The 15,720-nt window shown below is 48.1% G+C and overlaps 1 protein-coding gene across 1 annotated transcript in view; it reads left to right on the forward strand.

Annotated features, from left to right (window-relative positions):
* LOC108572813 (protein Fe65 homolog) overlaps window positions 1-15,720 on the forward strand; it is a 132,865-nt gene that overhangs the window by 12,212 nt on the left and 104,933 nt on the right. The window lies entirely within an intron of this gene.

Raw genomic sequence — 15,720 nt, forward strand, 5'->3', positions numbered from 1 at the left:
CGCGTCGCGTTTTACGGCGCGACTAGAAACACTTGGGAATACGAGGTCGTTACGCCTTCAACCTATAACCACTTTACGAGGAAGCGTGGATAACTCGATCCTTAATCCCTCGAAAAGAGTTTCACAATCCTTCCTCTATTTGCCGGTAATACACCTTAACCAACTCCCGAGATTCTTTCGCAGCGACGAACATCGAACGCTCGTTGAAATATTCATGTACACCCGAATACCGGAAAGAAACACGACTCTCGCCTGGTCGATAATGCTGTTCAAACTACTCGCGGGCTGATCATTGTGCGTCTTATTCTACTTGCTCGTGGCTCCAGTCAGACTTCCGGCGCTTCCACCACCACCACGGATGATCTGTTAAAAGCAGCGTTCCACGTAGACAGGGGCGACGGTGTAACGTCGAAGACATTCGAATCAGCGATTTCCTAGCTGGCATTCTGGTTACCCCGTTCGTCGTCCGCACAAATCTTCCCCTCGGCGTTTCATCGGGCGACTTGGGAAGCCGGAAATACCGATGCAGTCGGAAATATCCCAAGCCGCATTCCTCCGTATCGGGCCGTCGTTTCTGCGAGAACACGAAATGGAGTCCCGCGCGGGGCTCTTTCAGCCGGATACGCGGTCGTGTAATAGACGTGGTCTCCCTTGGAACAGACACAAGACCGTGGTAGGACTTCGGGATACGTCGGGTGGCTCTACCCGACAATCCTAACGGATTTAATTCGATTTTAGAAAAAGCACGGTACAAGAGAGTGTAGTGAAACGAGAGGGTTGGGATAAAAGTCGATGCGACGACAGGATTAGCGATTCGAACGTTGCTGTCGCCCGTTGCTTCTTCCCTCTTTCCAACACAGACACGCTGAATCGGATCTAAAGGAAGACCTTCGTCGTTTCTGCTCTTCCTTCCCTCTCTGTCTCTCCCTACATCTCGTCTCCCTGCTTTCGTCCGTTTCGTTGAGCACCGAGTTCAAATCGCATTTGCGACAGGACAACAGGAAACATAAGACGTAGAAGAAAGAGAGACGAGGGTTTGGAGGGAGAGGAGAGGGAGAGGTGGGTAACCGGAACGTGTCGCTAACGTAATAACATTTCAATTCGAGGACGGAAATTGCCAGAGGGCATGGGAGCACGTCCCTCGCAGTTACGGACTGACCAACCCTCCTCTCTCTCTCTCGGTCTCGGTCTCTATTTCTCTCGATCTTCATCCTCTCTAGTTCACTTTTCTCTACTTCATCTTCTTCTTCTTCTTCGTTTCCACGAGGAATCTCGAGGAGGAACGTGAGGAACTGTTACGAATCGACGTGGATTGGTTCGTGATCGTTCGACAAGTCTAACAAGATGTCGAGGTGGATCGTTAAAAAGGAATCGAAACGCGTTTAGGTTTGGCGTGTTCTCCCGTGTTCGTTTCCTTCGATGGATTAACGGTCTCTGGTGGGCGGTGGTAGTAGGATTCTATTTGTCGTTCACCTAGGTTCTCTCCGGCCGGAGGAATTTCAGGTTCCGTTAAGTCGTGGCATTAATTACGAAACGGGGGAGTCTCGCTGGCGGAATAATTCCCAAAGAAGCGTGTCACGATTTTTCCAAAGTCGCGACACGCGAATCGAGAAATAGGAAAGAGAAAGGAAAAGAGAGAGAGGGAGAGAGTCATTGCTGCGATGGGGGCAAGGAAACGGAAAAAGGGAACAAAAATAAGCGAAAAACAGGTTGCTCGATGAAAACGCGAGGCCCCGAATGAACCCCGGGAGCGCGTCGCGCAGCCCCGTAATTGCGTTCACCGTCGGCGTCGCTTTTAATTAATGCGACATACTTTTTTTCATCGCTAAAAAGTGCCACATCCTCGTAATCCACACCTGCCCCTTGCCCCCTTCCTTCCGCCCGGGTGTACGTTCTCACTGCCTGCAGGGAGAGTACGACCGTTGGGTGATCGTTAAATGGATGAAAAAAAATATGCAAACCCTCGAGGCACCCTTCTTTTTTCTCTTCTTTCTCTCCTCGTTTCTCCCTATTTCTCTTCCTTCTCTCTTCTTCACCTCATTCGTTTCCTCTCTTCCGTTTCACTCTATCTCCCTCCTTCTGCGCTAATTTCGCTCTTTCGTCGTTCACGATTTCCCTGTGCCATCATTCCTAGGAGTCCTTGCGGCGGGAATAAATCCAATCGTAATCGACCAACGTTCTTCTTCCTTTTTCCCTTTCAATTTTCACACCAATCTTTTTTTTTTCACCTTCGCCTGCTTTTCTTTCCGTCCTTTCTCTTTCTTCTCCCTTGTTTTTTCTTCGTCTTCTCCTCGCCATCGACGCGCCGCCGCCGACCCTATCGCCGTCGTTGCACTTCCTCTCGAGAGTATTAATCCACGTAACCTACATGCGACCGGCGAGGGTTGCGCGAACGATGAAAAGGACGACGATAAAAACCCTCTGTATAGGTGTATGCAAGGCTCAGAGCAGCGTCGACGACGTGCCGCGCGCCTCGTAAAAATATGATGGCCGCCACGTCGTGATTTCTTCATTTTTCCCTTTTCTCTCTCTCTCTCTCCGCTCCCACCGGCCTGCTGCCGCTGGAAAATCCGTGTCTCGCCGACTCGAGACGCGCGACCGTGATCGTTTAATTCCGGAATAAGTCTATGGACGACGATTCCTTCTTTACACAGGTGGAGAGAAAAAAAAGGAGGAAAAAGAGAGAGAAATATCCTTTTTATACCGGTGAATTAACGCGGTTCACGTTTACGCTTCACTTGTCACTTTTTACTGCCGCTTCTTCCCTCTTATTTTCTCCGCTCTTTCGAATCCGTAAGAACGTCTCGAGTATTAAAACGTGTCGATGTGCATTTTTCCGTCCCTCGATGTGTATCCGTTCGACGATTCCTTCCTTAAATTACTCGATCGTACCGCGTTTCACTTTCTGTCTCCTCTCTCTCTCTCTCTCTGGTTACGTTACACCCGTGACAGGTACACGAGTCGAGTTTTTCGCGATCCTGTCACCTGCAGATAGACGCCTGTTCGTCGACTACGCGATACCGTTTGCAAGGTGATTTGTGTTGGCCATTGGGCAGCTGTTTTGGTCGCTGCGAGACAAACAACGTGGCAGACGTAGCGAGACGCGTGCGGCGAACTCTGATTTACTTGCGCTTGCACGTCGACCACTTTAACGCTCGGCTGACGCGCGTTTTGGTAAGGCGGAATTGGTTTGATCTCGTTGGGGAATGTAATTCGGTGGTTCGAACAGTTTTTAAATAAATTATAAGATAACTCGTGTATTTTTACATTTTTCTTTAATTCAGTAGTCAGTCGTAAAATACCTGTTTGTATCATCTTCGTTTCCTCCTTTATTTCCTTTTTCTCCTGCGTGAAAAACGTATCCTTTGGTTTTAGAAATTTGTTCACCGCGTACGTGATAACTCTAGGATTTTTAAAGGGAGGGAGTCCTCGATCCCACAAGTCGAAAAATTTTAAATTTGAATTGTTTCCTTTGTCGTTTGCACCTTTGAGTTTGATATTTTAAAATCACCGTTGCTGTATGTGAAGAATACTGCGTATAGGAGAAAGAAAAGGAACCTACGCTCTCCTTATCTCCAAAAAATAAAAAACAATGCAGCATTCAATCAGTTACAGTCATATACTGTGGTTGTATAACACTTGTTAACAAGTTAAATAGGAATATATTTTATAACAACAGTAACTATATACACAGGTAAAAGAAATAATGATAATTTGATTGTCCCTCTCTAAATATATCTCGCAATAAATTCTCACGTACTCTCAAATATCAATAACAACGCGCTTCTTATGTTTTTACCCCCAGTTACAATGTATGATCTCGAGACCATACGATATATTCAATTCATTCACGCCATCACTCACATCTTATTATTAAACCAATTCCACATATACCTACTTTGCTATTCATGTTTGAGATCAAAAGAATAACGTTCAGCCTAGTTTCGTATTAGTAGGCACATCATTTTACAACTCTATTTTATTTTATAAATACGTATAACTAAAAATAAACGTATGCTATGTTTTTAAAAAAAATATAACGTACTCGTTATGAAACTTTCTTCGAAAAAGAATTTTTCTTAGGGTGAAAGTGTAGGAAACAGTATGGGTTCTGTGTGACGACGCAGGGCTCAGGAGTCCTAAGTTAACCGTTTGCAAGCGAAGGTTTCTTTGCTATAGAGAAATAGCAACCCGAAAATTAAATTTGCTTTTAACATGTTAGAATTATGGTAATAAATTAAAAGATATTATTTTAATTATGAATCTTCTTTATTTTGATACGCGAGGAAGGCACGTCGCTATGCAATCAATCAAAACAAAACATCGGCAAGGCGCAGAGAAAAAAAAAAACGTATCTGCGTCACCCATACTAAACAGATGGTTACTATGTTATTTCTATATATATATTTACATTAATCTGTCTCAGTATGTTGATTATTTTTGCCGTTACTATTACACAGACACATACTCATTTCTCTTTATAATCCAACATAACACAGAAATGAACGTAGAAATTTAAAACTATTTCACTCCTTAGACCTCTAACATGTGAGTCACCCAGAATCCAAAGTGACTAAATAAAGTCCATGAAATAAAATTGATTATAGTTTGTTTATTAATGAAGAATTAAGCATGTGCTTTGATATCAAAAAGTGGAGTTAATCATTTTAATTTCGGAATGTCTCATATGGTGAACAATTCGTAGAAACCCGCCGTCTTGCTGTCCTGGAAAATCTCAACTCTAAGAGGGCCTTAATCGTAAACAATAAATGTCACTCTTCAGTCGCCACTCGAGTAGAAAGCACGAACACTTCTTCCTTTGACACATTTCAATAACAAGAACCATAAACTCATTGTAATTCACTGTTATGCCTGTTCCCGTTTCCGGTTCGCCTCTTATCTCCTCGATTCCAGAGCGAGCACCGTTAGACGACAAAATTATACACGATGTTCACAGTCACACGACTATTTCCATGTAAAACGTACATCTCACAGAATTTCATTCTTCAAGTATTAATCCCGAGAATTAATCGTTGACAGACCAGAGCCACTCTAATCGATCTTCAGCCCTTAAATCAAAAACCGCGCGACGCGCCACGTCCAACGAGAAAAAACATAAATCCCGGTTTCCGTTGGGAATTTTTCAAAGGAGAAAGTCCCGTTATCCGCGTTACGGTTCACTTTTGTCGGCGTACGTCAGCTTTATTACCGATGAAGCGCGATTACGTTTTTTATCACGGTGCCGGCGACCGCTCCGCGGGGATCGTAAATTTATAACCGGTCCCCGTCGAGTGCACACGCGCCTCCCACGCCATCCCTCGAAATCGCGAACGTCCGCGCGGAATCCGTATCGTGTGGCTGCCGTGCGACATCGATACTGAGCAGCAAGCTGCAAAAACAGGCAGAGAGAGAGAGAGAGAGAGAGAGAAATAAAAAACGACCAGCGAGCGAGAAAAAGAGGAGAAAGAAAGAAAAGGAAGGAAGAGAAAAAAAAAAGAGTCAACCGCGGGTACAGAGAGTGGAAACTGTGGTTGTGGAAAGGCATTCCGCATCGGTGGTCCTTAATGCGACGGAACAGAAGGTGTATCGGTTGTCGAACAAACGTGTCCCCGCAACTCGAACCGATTCGAGAGAAAGAGGATCGTCGAAACGTCGCGATTGTTCACCAGGACGGAAATGAAAATTAACGGATCTCCTAGGGAGGAAGGCAAAAAAAAAATAGAAGGAACGAGAAGAATTAATCTCGTAATATCCCACAGTCGTTTCTGTTTTTCTCCCCCTCTCTCTCTCTTTCTATTCTACTTTCTCTCCTACTACCCTGCATTTCTCCGACGATATTATAGAGATTCGACCTGACGAAAAAACCAATACGTTTCCATCGTTGGGCCGTACGTGGCTCTCGGCTGAAAGCACAGAGGACTAACACACAGCGCCGGGTAAAATGGATTTGAAATTAAATTGCGGCGCCCGATTATTAAGTGCTGGAACGCGTTTTTAATTACGCGTCTTTCGCCGGCTACCGCTACATGCTTTTAGCTTATCCGTGAATCAAAGGAGAGAGAGAAAGCTCTGCCCGGAGTCAGCTTCGTGCTATTGCCCCGCTTGCAAGCCTTCCTTTTTTCCCCCTTCGCGAAGAAACCTACCCACTGACCGAGTGGTAATCACAAACGAAATCTCGAAAAACCAAGCGAAAGGAGCATAAGAGAGTGGTGGCAAAGAAAAGTTTCGACGAGGGGAACGACTGTTTCTTCTCTTTCTCTCTCTCGTTTACACGTGAACACGTTTCAATACGCAAACTCGTATACACGCAGGCTGTAACACACGTTGATTACGTAGCAAGACCATGGATGGAATTTCATTTGGTTTATGGATTCGATGAAACAATTTCATTAATGCGAGAATTACAAGCTGCATCGCGCAACGTGTGCGGTTAATAACCAATAATTACGTCCTGCTTATAAACGTCAAGTTAACCGCGATTCGACGGCTCCGTCGATGTCCACCCAACCACCCTCCCCTGCTCCCACGGTTGTTTGTAACGAAACCGTGTACAAAATGCAGTTGCTCGTACCGGCGAGAATCGAAGATTCGGCCGGTGTGTTTATTCCCAAAACGTTTCTATCTCGACCCATAAATCGAAGTTATATCCAGTGGATGTCAATATATTGTCAGATTATACAGTTTTTCCGATCCTATCGCGTCCAGTGCCCTTAAAATAATCCCGATGATCTCTATTCACGCGATATCCCCTGTTAATAGAGTCATCGATCGTTGGATGACATTTTCAGAGGTGGGAGTTGAACAGGAGGAGCACGAGGTTCGTGGAGAGAGAGAGAGAGAGAGAGATGGGGGGACGAAGGAGAAAGAAGAGACACACCGCGAGATAACCGATTACACAGTTTCTTTTTTCCATCCCCCTTTTTTTCGGCCAGATGATGCTTTCCGGAAGGATTATTCGTTCCGTGGAAACCCGGTACTGTGCCGCCGCCGCGGCGAGCGCGATATTCGCCGTGGAATCGATAGGGAATTTCACAATCGATAGTTTTCACGGCGAATAGGCAAACAATTTTCCAACGGAAGCGGTCGTCGCGTCGACTGTTCGCGGCCGCGTACCTCGTTTATTCATGAACTGTTTACGGCACGGATTAACCCGCATTATTTCGCGCCGGGGGCCACGGGGATGTGGATGAGTTACGGCCGCGTTTTCTCTCCAGCGGAGAGAAAGCTCGAGCACGGGAGAAAGGCAAATAAAAGGGGGGAGGGAATGGAAAATTTTTACGGCGTACAAGATTTACGGGGACGTTTTTTTGGACGCGTAAAAGTTTTCCAGTAAATCTACATCTGGCAGAGGTACCGATCGCAGTGACGGCTGAATCTCCCTTGCCGCTCCCACACACACGTGAGCGTCGCGGTTAAGGCGGCTTTTCCGTGGAAATTTTTCGAAAGAAAACTATGTCCCTCTTCCTAGCCCTGTCTGGGCCTTCTTTGCGCTCCGCGGAATTTCATTTCGACAAGCAGGACGGCGTCGACGAGGAGGAGCTGGTAGCGCGACGTTTGGAAAAACCTTGGTCGAGTGTGGAATACAAACAGGAAAGTTTTCGGGCAGCTAACCTATTTTTCCTCCCCCAGGATACAGAGAAAATAGGGCTTGGCATGCGTTGCATCGTGTCGCAATTTATAGAAGCGACACGCCACTGTGTCACGTTCAGCGATCTCTTTTAAAAGGGATCGAATCGAACGGCTCGAACCCGGCCAAACGGCGGATATAGAGACGTTTCCATTGCGAAAGGAACGTTCGTTAAACGAGCTTTGAAGACATCGCATCTCGAGCTACTCTTGTCGTTTAACGAACGATCGTGGTTGCTTTTGCTCTCCCTTCCCTTTCTTCTTCTTTTTGCTCCTTGTTTTACTTTCACAACGCTTTGCAACGGTGGTTTTTAAATGCTTTAATATCGACGGGGAAGGCAGAAAGGGGTGTGTGTAAGGCAGGAAGAACATCGCGGGAAAACATCAAAGGCGTAAAAGGCTCTTTTGTTCCGCGACAGAGGCACGCCGGTACTTTAATCCTTCCCCGAGGATCCCGTAGGATCGACAGTCCTGCCATTGCGTCACACACGTCGTTCCAAGATCGAACAGACCACACGACCATATCTATCCCTTCCACGGGAGAACGTCCCCCGAAGTCCGCAAATGCACCTTCGCGTTCCCTGTTCCGTTCTCAAACTATGAGAACCCCTGCGGATGACGTCACCCGGCGCATGATTGGCCGAGCTAACGGTCACGTGACCACTCGCTTGGCCAGTGTCTGGGGGGTTGTGGAGTGACTAAGGGAGAGAGGGTTGAAGCGCGAGCGAGATCGACGCGAAGGTAGGGAGAGAGAGAGAGAGAGTGAGCGGCGGAGGGAATCGTGTGGCAGGTAGGAAAAAAAGAAGAAGAGAGGAGGGAAGAGCGACAGTTCTCGGTGGAACGAACGTCGGAGAGGGAAAGATTGAACGTGCAGCGTCGGTGGTGGCGAAGAAGAGGGTGAAAAGAGGAGGAAGAAAACGGACCAAGTTAGAAAGAAATGGTGGAAGGGGGTGGAACACGGCGGGACGATATTCGACGCGTGAAAAAGAGCGAGAGGAGAGGTATAGATGTGTATAGATATAGAGGTTGGGAAGAGGACGATGGTGGGAGAAACGTTGGGATGCAAGAGGGTGAAAGAGAATTGTTGGTAGGGGTTGGGATTTGGAGGGGGTAGCCGCGAGTCTCGCCAGTCACTGCGACGACCGCGACGCCCCAACGTCTCGGGGTGCCATTTGTCCGCTACTGACCTTAAAAATCGTCGTAATTTTTGCGTCGACACCTACTTTACCGATTTTCCCAGTAGTCGATACGGAGACCGGGGGCAGAATTTTCCACGTTTCACGGGAGAGAAAAAGCGGCGCTGCGTCGGGAGAATTTTGTCGCGGGACGCGGATGAGATGAGTCGAATGGAATCATCGAAGTAAGCGCGCGCGGTTCCGCTTGTATCAGTGCCGAGAAAGAACTGGAAGCATCCGCTGTTTGTTTTCGATTTCTGCGTGCCGCCTACGGGTTGTCGCGTCTTCTCCGTCCCACGATCGGTTCCACGCGACGAAAAATGTGTCTTTAGAGAAAATAATACCACTTCACGGCTGTTTTCTTTTTTTCTTTTCCTCCGTGCCGGGTCTGATACACAAACACACCGAAACGGATTCGTACGGTCTCTTCTCGTCGTCGACAATTTGCTCGCGAACGATCGGTTTGCTTCGCGAGAACGAAAACAAAGAGAAAAGATGAGCTAACCTCGTGACAGGGTGGAAAACACCGAGTCCTTCGTGCACGAGTTTTCGCTTCCGGGAACCAGTGGAGCCTATCGAGGACATTTTTATCGTTGTGTAGAAACACGACCACGATGGTCATCCACGGAGTGAATCGTAAGTTTTGCGCCCCCTTTATCGTCCTCCTGTCAAGCATATTCGGTGACTTTTTTTTATTAGCCACCCAATTGACGTCATCCTGCGAACATTTTTAACATCTTCCGAGTTGCCCGGTGTGCGACAAAAGGGGTGATTTAAAAGTCATCGAATATGCTTCTCTCGTTCTCCTTCCTTCCCCTCGTTCGTTGTCGATGCATATTATACACGTATACGTGTACAATTTAGCAACGTGTAGAACCTAACCTCCAGCAAAGTTTCGCCAGTGCTCGTTAAAAGAATAATGCATCCTCCATTGTACTATGTGTTCTATACGTTTAAATGTAATCCAGCCGAGCTATTATTCTCGACAGCCCTCGACAACGCTAAAACCGGTGCACGTTTGTTAACAAACGGTACCCGGACACGCCACGATTTTCCAAGATTTATCGTCCCGATAATTGTGTCCAATCACCACCCACCACGCCATCCAACTAATAGCTTCCAGTTTGTACGTATACTCACACGTTGTTTTCCTCGTCGAGAGCTTTCCCGAGTGTGATCCTCGAGGTCTTTGCCACTGTGTCTGCATGTGTGCCGACCCTGACCAGACCTACACACGCGGATAACACGAAAAACCAACGGTGTTTCGTCGCGTGACCAATGTAGGGCCCCGTAGGGCACGCCTCGTTACTCATTGCCCGCATTCGATCACGCGAGATACGAACCTACCCGGTCCGACTAAACTACCGTCTGACGAATAGGGAAAACCGGTGAATTCACGACCCGTTTGATCCTTATCGGTGACTCACGGAATGACAATGATACGCATAGGCGTGCGGAGATCACCTCTCGACGCGTCCACGCGAAGCATCTCCACGCTGACGAGAGAAAAATGCACGCTCCGTTCGATCACGACCATCCTGGAAATTCCTCTCTCTCTCTCTCTCTCTCTCTCTCTCTCTCTCTGTTCGGTCGCGGCTCGCTGGATTTAAAAGACGACGAGCGTTAAAAATACTCGAGAGGCTTCTCCTCTGGCCGCGATCGATTAACGACTGACTTTTACTAAGAATTTACGAGCCGTTGTTGAACCTGTCCGACACGCGATCCAGTTCGTCTCTTTTTCATGGCTATCGATCCTCGCGTCGTTGCCGGCTCCGCTGTTCGACGTGACGCGATCTTGAATGGGAGTACGTCGAAGGGAAACCGGAAAAACCGCCGACGAGGGCGTAAACTTTATTGCACAAAGCGGAGGCTTTAGGTTCTCGACGTCGAAACGGTGGAAGAACGATTCTTATAGAAAACTCGTGTAGCAGAGAGGTGTGCGTCGACGATGGCGAGAGTTAAACGGTGCTTTACGGCGAGCAATTATCGACGGGGCTGGGCCGTGGACGTCTGGAAAAACGAATTTCCCCGACTGGGGGCTGCCGGGGTAGCTCGTAAAACTCGCGCGAGACCAGAACGGCGCGCGGCCACTGTGCATTAGCTAATTGTTGCATCGATATATCGAATCGATCCGCGCGATTCGTTCGTCATTTCCGACTACCCTTCGTCATCGTGAACTCGCCGCCCCTTCCCGCTTCCAGTTTCCGCCGTCGACGGGAATTTTTCATTGGAATAATTCGTAGCACACGAACACGTCGATATCGCTGTTAACCGGTTGCAGTTTTACGCTCTCGTCAGATCGTTCATACTCCCTCTTTTCTCTCTCTTTTTGCCCAACTACGTAGAGAAACTATGCAGTAACTGGGTGGGTACGATTGACGAAACGAGAGGAATTCGCGTTGATCGTCGGATCGAAACGAGTATTCGCCCAAGTTCTTCCGTAGTTTCTCGATAAGTAAAATTGATTTTTTCCCCCATGGAAATTCCATTTCCCCTTGTGTACGTCTATATCGATCGAACCGCGGGGGCTTCTCGCGTATCGACTAATTATCACGAACGTATTCAATTCGTTTATCATTCCCGTTCGCCGTGCAATTCTCAGCAAGCTGTTCTCTGACCGGAAATTGGCGTAAGTAAATTTGCCTCGGTGGTAGATATCGACTAACCGGCGCGCCTATATCGCTGCCCCGGCTACTTAGAAAGCTATTTCCACCGCGGGGGATATCGCAGACGCAATTAGGCAGGCAATAACGCGTCTCTTGTTCGTCGGAAAAATCGTTAAAAAAAGGAAAAGCGGGGAGAGGAGGGAGGAAGGAAAAGTGTGGCGGAGAAGAGCGGCAAAGAACAGAGGGGAGAGGAGAGAAGGAAGAACGCGGTAATAGTTGGAGGAAGAAGGAAGAGGGAGACGAGCATTCTCACGCGTGAGGAGCTTCGTTTCCGCTCGCATGCATAGCAAATTAAGTTTCATACACGAAACGCAACCGTGTAACGTGACTTATGGATTATCTGGCCGGTTCCCAGGCCAAGAATATGGGTTACGAAATAATGCACTCTATAGGATAAAGAGTTTCGCAACCTACATATCGCGAACAAGGTCAGCCATCTTTGGGTGATTTCGAACGATCGGTACCGAGGGAAAATATCGTTTGTTAGGGACCTTTCGTCGCGGACGACCGATTAAACGACGAGAGTTTGGTGGACGGTTTTAAAGAACGGTCGTTTAAAAGTTGAAATGGAAAAAGAGGCGAGAGGGACGAGATCGACGCTCCTGTTCCGTTGTAAATTTCATCTAACCGTCGAGTCACGTATTTTCAATGGTTCTCTTTGTTAAAAAGCTCGACGAACGAGGTTGAAGCGTCTACGAGAAAGCTATCCCGGTGGCTCTCCTCTTATAAAACACAATTACGAGTCTTAACCAAGTTTCGACGCACTTAATTACTCGAAAGTTAGGAACGGGGTAGCCTGCTTCTGGCTGCCTGATCCCCTTCCATTCTCTCCATCCGCCATGACATCGCCGTTCCAACGGGCTTTTCAGACGCGACACAGGCTATAATAATGAGGACGAGACGCGGCTGACACACTCCGGTATGAACTACGCCTATCAACTTAGACAGCGTTCGCTCTCCGAGCTACTTCGAGGGTGGATGTAACCCCTTCGCTCTCTAGACCGACTAAAAGGTCCGCGTATTAATAATATTTGCGAAAGTTTAGACGTCTGGAAGGTTCGTCGTTCGCGATGATAACGAAGCAACGGGTAATTAGCCTCCAGCTGTGCTCAGGGGGGTGTCGCTTGGTGAAAAGTCGTTCCAAGGCATTCAAGGGATAATTTATACGGTGTAAAATTTCCTTACCGTTCAACCAAACCTGTACATGTATCGCTCCAACACCTCCATTCATCACGCGTATTAAACCTTTCAATGTTCAACGCTGCGGTTTCCCTCCCAAAGGACCGACCATTGTTTTTGCGCGAATGTCGTTAATCTCGAGAGTGAGAGAGGCGTCTAAATCTTCCAGACGAGCCAGCATCGTCCGAAACCGAGGGATTGCGGTTCACTACGGCGCCCTGTGACCCGCCTCGAACAACGTCCACCCCGAAATTCCTCTATCTCGTCGTGCAAAGGCACGCCTGGCTCTCTCTCTCCCGAGGGACCTTGTTTCTCTTCACCTTAGAAACGTCTCTTCGGCTACGACCTTCGACCCGAAATTCCCACCTTCTCTCCACCAATCCCACCTAAATCGCCCTTGGTAACGGAGTTACGACGCGACTATGCAACGATACCCCTTCGTTGAAATACGAGGATCGCGAGCGACAGGCAGCCATCAGACACATTGTAACGCCTCGGAGGTTTGTTCTGCCGCACGAACGCGTTCAAGCCTCGTTCCGTGTAATGGCTGGCGAACAGAATCCTCGGGATGCATTCGCGATGAGCCACAGCAATTTCGTTTGTTTGCCCTCCGCGATGAGAATCGATCTCGTACGCTGCTGCAAGCTTTGGAAAATTACCAACGTTATCGTTTCGCGTTGTTCTGCTGTTTTGTTTTTCTTCCCCCTTGTTTCCCTTGTTGGCAATTAGGTAAACGTTAGCCCGGTTTCTGTACCGTTCAACGTTACGACAAGTTGTTTCCTTCTCGTAACGGTGCTCTCGTTGATTTCAATACGCCGGACAGATTAATTCGTATTAAACTCGGGGAAAATACGAGGATCGCGTGGGATGAATTTGAACCGCGTCACGCATGATCGAGCAGTTCTGTGTGCATCTAGGATGCACAGTGGTTGGTGCAACGTGAAACAAACGAGATTCGTATTGATACACTCGGTCCTACTATTCCCGAGATAAGAAGCGTGCCACATTCTCTCGAGTTCCTCGACGTGGTGTATTATGTCACACGGTGACGACACACGATACGAAGATTAACGTCGAATTAACTCTCCCCTCTGACTTGACACGTGTACCACTCGAAGAACGATCGCGATCCTACGCCATAAACACGAGACATTATTCCAAACGGACGTATCATCACCATCACGTGCAGAAGACGGAGAAGGCAAGGGGTTGAAACGGCCATCAGGCGGAACGACCCTGCCGTATCGTGATATATACGTGGAAGAACGAAACGACAACCGCAATATCCGCCGGGGCAAACAAAAATCTAATACATATTTGTTGGTAGTCGCGGCTGTGGCTCGCATAACCGGCTACGGCCATCGAGGGTGGTTCGAGAAGGGTCACGGTGGCTGCCTTTTGCGATCTGCCAGTCGAACACGCAGCCGTATATACCAGCCAGCGCGACGACATTATCGGTTTCGCATCAACCTTAGTTCACTGCTGCCTTACACGTGCATCGAGGCGCGTGTGCAGCGATAAAGTCGTTCTCGACGCGGCCGTCTTCGGCATAAAGAGAGAGAGCACGTCGAGAGTCGGAAGGTCGTCGCACCTACGGAAGGAGAGATCTCCACTCGACGTTTACGCGACGTAAAAAGCGCGGAAACGGTTGTATTTAAGCCGGAGGAGTTGTAGTTGAAGGGAAAGGTCGAGCTTGTCACGCTCTTTTTTTCTTTTACGATTTTCCTCCTTTTTGCCCTTGATACGGGAACACACGAAACACGAGGTGTTACTTATTCAATATCGTACAACTACGCTGAAGTCTGACCTAAGCTAGCCCACCGGGCGTTTGCGCACGCGAATTATATTTCGCTTTTCATAGGGCGATAAAACACCGCGTTCCATGAGAATTGCCACGGCTGGCTTGCAACCAAGCTGGATGAAAGGGATGTCTTTATCCGATACATCCGCTTATCTCTTGGTCCCTCCCCAAGTGATATTCCGCTGCGTAGGCAAGCAAGGTGAGGGTTACACTCCCTCTCTATTCTGGCCAACCTTCCTGTTGACGTCACCCCGTGTAAATAGAGTCTCCTCTCGCGAAACATCTTTGGATTATCATCGCGAACGGTCGTCGCTGGATTATTATTAAATGGACACGAGGATTCTCTCCTCGCGTGGTAAGAATAGTCGAATCGCATCGGAGATCTAAATCCAACCGAGTGCAACGTTAAAAATCCGATAACGTTCGAAATTGTCCTCCTCGACGTTATACACCTGAATTTCCACAGTTCGTTAACTCGCACAAGGACGTTCACTTGTGTCGTTCGTTTCACCATTCGCCGACCATAATCGCGTCGTTCCTCGTTTATTCCTCCCCCTAAAGGACATTTCCCCGCTAACGAACACAGGGAACACGCAGTTTCAGGAGAACCCGCGACGAGATCTTGAGCGAGAACCGTAAATCCCGACAGACCCTCGAAAATATTTTCCCGTACAAGCCGCGAGCAGCGGTGTCGCGTAGGAATATTCGAGACGGTAAAAGTTGCATAATTCGGTCGTTGCCGGAGTACAGTCGCAAAGTCAGAGAAACTCTCGACACCGCGGCCAGGCGCGTGGAAATTTCGGACTGCGCGAAGAGGAGGCGAAAGAAGAGAGACAGAGGGTGGCGACGGAGGGGAAAAAAGGCAAGAGAGGGTGGGAAAGGAGGAGAAGAAACGAGAAACGAACTCTGCGGCAGACGGAGTCGAGTATCTCGACGTCGACTTACTCGTCGCCGACTACTCACGGTTATTTAGAATGTGACGACGGATACAGGACGCAGCGCGGTCTACGTGAAACGAACAATCTTGGAAATGAAACGCGAGGAATCGTCGTCGTGTTTGCAAACACCGTTTATCCGCTCGCTTCGTCGCTTGATTTCCGGAGCGCGCCTCCGAAGTTCTTCAATTAAACGAGGCAAATTGGCTAAATGAAAGAGCCTTTCGCCCCGAGGTAACGAGTGACGGGACAATTTGTCGCGCTTTATTCGTCGTTTCCTGTGAATTCCAAGGACCGAGAGAGAGGCGAAGGTAAAAGAAATTCCTAGGGATTTCTGT

This window comes from Habropoda laboriosa, unplaced genomic scaffold (genome assembly GCF_001263275.1).
Source record: "Habropoda laboriosa isolate 0110345459 unplaced genomic scaffold, ASM126327v1 scaffold22, whole genome shotgun sequence".
NCBI lineage: Eukaryota > Metazoa > Arthropoda > Insecta > Hymenoptera > Apidae > Habropoda > Habropoda laboriosa.